At 34.8% G+C, this 4,370-nt stretch overlaps 1 non-coding gene across 1 annotated transcript; it reads left to right on the top strand.

Moving 5' to 3' along the window:
• Positions 1-437: 437 nt before the first annotated feature.
• Positions 438-541, top strand: LOC112767730 (small nucleolar RNA R71). Its single transcript, XR_003185176.1, has one exon. It is a non-coding gene; the product is annotated as a small nucleolar RNA R71 (small nucleolar RNA).
• The last annotated feature ends 3,829 nt before the right edge of the window (positions 542-4,370 follow it).

Below are 4,370 nucleotides of genomic sequence, written 5' to 3' on the forward strand. Positions count from 1 at the left end.
TGGATGATTTCTCCATGATGAATTATAGGTGTTTCCATAAGGTTCACCCATGTAATTTACCTCTGCTATTGCAGGGTTCTCAGGATCATAAGCTTCTTCAGAAGCTGCCTCTTTAGTACTGTTGGATGCATTTTGCCATCCATTCAAACTTTGAGAGATCATGTTGACTTGCTGAGTCAACACTTTGTTCTGAGCCAATATGGCATTCAGAGCATCAATTTCAAGAACTCCCTTCCTCTGAGGCATCCCATTATTCACGGAATTCCTCTCAAAAGTGTACATGAATTGGTTATTTGCAACCATGTCAATTAGTTCTTGAGCTTCTGCAGGCGTTTTCTTTAGGTGAATGGATCCACCTGCAGAATGGTCCAATGACATTTTTGAAAATTCAGATAGATCATAATAGAATATATCTAATATAGTCCATTCTGAAAAACATGTCAGATGGACACCTTTTGGTCAACTGCTTGTATCTTTCCCAAGCTTCATAGAGGGATTCACCATCTTTTTGTTTGAAGGTCTGAACATCCACTCTAAGCTTGCTCAGCTTTTGAGGAGGAAAGAATTTATCCAAAAAAAGCCGTGACCAGCTTATCCCATGAGTCCAGGCTATCCTTAGGTTGTGAATCCAACCATATTCTAGCTCTGTCTCTTACTGCAAAAGGGAAAAGCATGAGTCTGTAGACTTTAGGATCTACTCCATTCGTCTTTACAGTCTCACAAATCTGCAAGAACTCAGTTAAAAACTGATAAGGATCTTTAGATGGAAGTCCATAGAACTTGCAGTTTTGTTGCATTAAGGCAACTAGCTGAGATTTAAGCTCAAAATTATTGGCTCCAATGGCAGGAATGGAGATGCTTCTTCCATCAAATTTGGACGTTGGTTTTGTGAAGTCACCAAGCATTCTCCTTGCATTATTGTTGTTGGGTTCGGCTGCCATCTCCTTTTCTTGTTCGAAAATTTCTGAAAGGTTACTTCTGGACTGTTGTAATTTAGCTTCTCTTAGTTTCCTCTTTAAAGTCCTTTCAGGTTCAGGATCAGCTTCAACAAGAGTGCTTTTGTCCTTGTTCCTGCTCATATGAAAGAGAAGAAAACAAGAAAAGAAAGAGGAATCCTCTATGTCACAGTATAGAGATTCTTTTATGTTAGTAGAAAAAAAAAGGGGAGAGGAGTGAGGAAGAATGGGTTCGGATTTTTAGATGAAGAGAGGTGAAGAGAAGTGTTAGTAATTAAATAATTAAATAGAAGAAGAAAAGAGAGGGAAAATTTCGAAAATATTTTTGAAAAAGGGGTTAGTAATTTCGAAAATAAAAGATAAGATATGATTAAAATTAAAATTTAAAACAATTAAAGAGAATTTTTGAAAAAGAGATGAGATATTTTCGAAAATTAGAGAGGGAAAAGTAGTTAGGTGGTTTTGAAAAAAATAAGAAACAAACAAAAAGTTAGTTGGTTGATTGAAAAAGATTTGAAATTTTAATTTTAAAAAGATAAGAAGATAAGAAGATAGAAAATATATTTTAAAATCAAATTTTTGAAAAAGATAAAATTTTGAAAAAGATAAGATAAAAAGATAAGATTTTTTTTTAAAAAAAAAGATATTTTGAAAAAGATTCAATTTTTAAAATGACTTAACTAACAAGAAACTACAAGATAAGATTCTAGAACTTAAAGATTGAACATTTCTTAACAAGAAAGTAACAAAGTTCAAATTTTTGAACCAATCACATTAATTGTTAGCTAATTTTCGAAAATTAGATGTAAAGATAAGAAAAATATTTTGAAAATATTTTGAAAATGATTTTTGGAATTTTTCAAAAATAATGAAAAAGATATGATTTTTGAAAAAGATTTTAAAAAGATAAGATTTTTAAAAATTGAAAATTTGACTTGACTCATAAGAAACAACTAATTTTAAAAAATTTTTGACTTGGTCAACTCAAATTTTTGAAATTTTGGAGAAAAGTAAGGAAAAGATATTTTTTTGATTTTTGAAATTTTTATTGATGAGAGAGAGAAACAACAAAAATACTCAATGCATGAAATTTTTAGATCAAAACAATGAATGCATGCAAGAATGCTATGAATGTTAAGATGAACACCAAGAACACTTTGAAGATCATGATGAACATCAAGAACATATTTTTGAAAAAATTTTTGATGCAAAGAAAACATGCAAGACACCAAACTTAGAAATCTTTAATATATGGACTCTAACAAACAAAAAATGCACATGAAAAACAACAAACAACACAAAACAAGAAAACATCAAGATCAAACAAGAGGATTTATCAAGAACAACTTGAAGATCATGAAGAACACTATGAATGCATGGAGTTTTCGAAAAATGCAAGAAAAAATTTTAAAGCATGTAATTGACACCAAACTTAAAAATTGACTCAAAACTCAAACAAGAAACACAAAATATTTTTGATTTTTATGATTTTATATTTTTTTTATATTTTTATTAATTTTTTTTGAAAATATTCTTTAGAAAAATGAAAAAGAAAAGAAAAATTTTGAAAAAGATTTTTGAAAAGAAAATTACCTAATCTGAGCAACAAGATGAACCGTCAGTTGTCCATACTCGAACAATCCTCGGCAACGGCGCCAAAAACTTGGTGGACGAAATTGTGATCCTCAAAATTGGTCTCTTTGTATTTGTATGAAATCAAAAATACCCCAAAGAGATCATGGTATGATGAATTGGGATCTTAATAATCCCTGGTAATGGCACCAACAGCTTAGTGTTGTTGTTGGACCAAAAGAGTTACAGGCACTGTTAGAGAAGCTCACAACTCCGTTTAACTTAACCAGCAAGTGTACTGGGTCATCCAAGTAATACCTTACGTGAGTAAGGGTCGATCCCACAGAGATTGTTGGTATGAAGCAAGCTATGGTCACCTTGTAAATCTCAGTTAGGCAGATTAAATAGTTTATGATGAGTTTGAAAATTAATTAATAATAAACAGAAAATAAAATAGGATAGAAATACTTATGTAAATCAATAGTGGGAATTTTAGATAGGCGTATGGAGATGCTGTGCTCCTCTTGAATCTCTACTTTCTTATTACATTCATCCAATCCTTCTTACTCCTTTCCATGACAAGCTGTATGTAGGGCATCTCCTTCATCAATGGCTACTTTTTATCCTCTCAGGAAAATGGTCCTATGCGCTGTCACTGTATGGCTAATCGTCTGGAGGCATCACCCTTGACAATGGCTATGATGAGCGGATAATTTGTACGCTTTTTGGCATTGTTTTTAGTATGTTTTTAGTATGATCTAGTTAGTTTTTAGTATATTTTTATTAGTTTTTAGTTAAAATTCACTTTTCTGGACTTTACTATGAGTTTGTGTGTTTTTCTGTGATTTCAGGTATTTTCTGGCTGAAATTGAGGGACCTGAGCAAAAATCTGATTCAGAGACTAAAAAGGACTGCAGATGCTGTTGGATTCTGACCTCCCTGCACTCGAAGCAGATTTTCTGGAGTTACAGAAGCCCAATTGGCGCACTCTCAACGGCGTTGGAAAGTAGACACCCTGGGCTTTCCAGCAATATATGATAGTCCATACTTTGCCCAAGATTTGATGGCCCAAACTGGCGTTCAAAGTCACCCTCAGAATTCCCAGCGTTAAACGCCGGAACTGGCACAAGAATGGGAGTTAAACGCCCAAACTGGCATAAAAGCTGGCGTTTAACTCCAAGAAGAGTCTCTACACGAAAATGCTTCAATGCTCAGCCCAAGCACACACCAAGTGGGCCCGGAAGTGGATTTTTATGTCATTTACTCATCTCTGTACACCCTAGGCTACTAGTTCTCTATATATAGGACCTTTTACTATTGTATTTTCATCTTCGGATCTTTGGAGCTTTTGATCATGTTTTTATGATTGAACCCTCTTTGGGAGGCTGGCCATTCGGCTATGCCTAGACCTTGTTCATATGTATTTTCAACGGTGGAGTTTCTACACACCATAGATTAAGGATGTGGAGCTCTGCTGTACCTCGAGTATTAATGCAATTACTATTGTTCTTCTATTCAATTCCGCTTGTTCTTGTTCTAAGATATCACTTGTTCTTCAACTTGATGAATGTGATGATCCGTGACACTCATCATCATTCTCACCTATGAACGTGTGCCTGACAACCACCTCCATTCTACCTTAGATTGGGTGAATATCTCTTGGATTCCTGATACACGATGCATGGTTGATCGCCTGACAACCGAGTGCTCGCCTGACAACCGAGTGCTCGCCTGACAACCGAGCCAGCCATTCCGTGAGATCAGAGTCTTCGTGGTATAGGCTAGAACTGATGGCGGCGTTCAAGAGAATCCGGAAGGTCTAACCTTGTCTGTGGTATTCTG

Source organism: Arachis hypogaea, chromosome 2 (genome assembly GCF_003086295.3).
Source record: "Arachis hypogaea cultivar Tifrunner chromosome 2, arahy.Tifrunner.gnm2.J5K5, whole genome shotgun sequence".
In the NCBI taxonomy this organism is placed as follows: domain Eukaryota; kingdom Viridiplantae; phylum Streptophyta; class Magnoliopsida; order Fabales; family Fabaceae; genus Arachis; species Arachis hypogaea.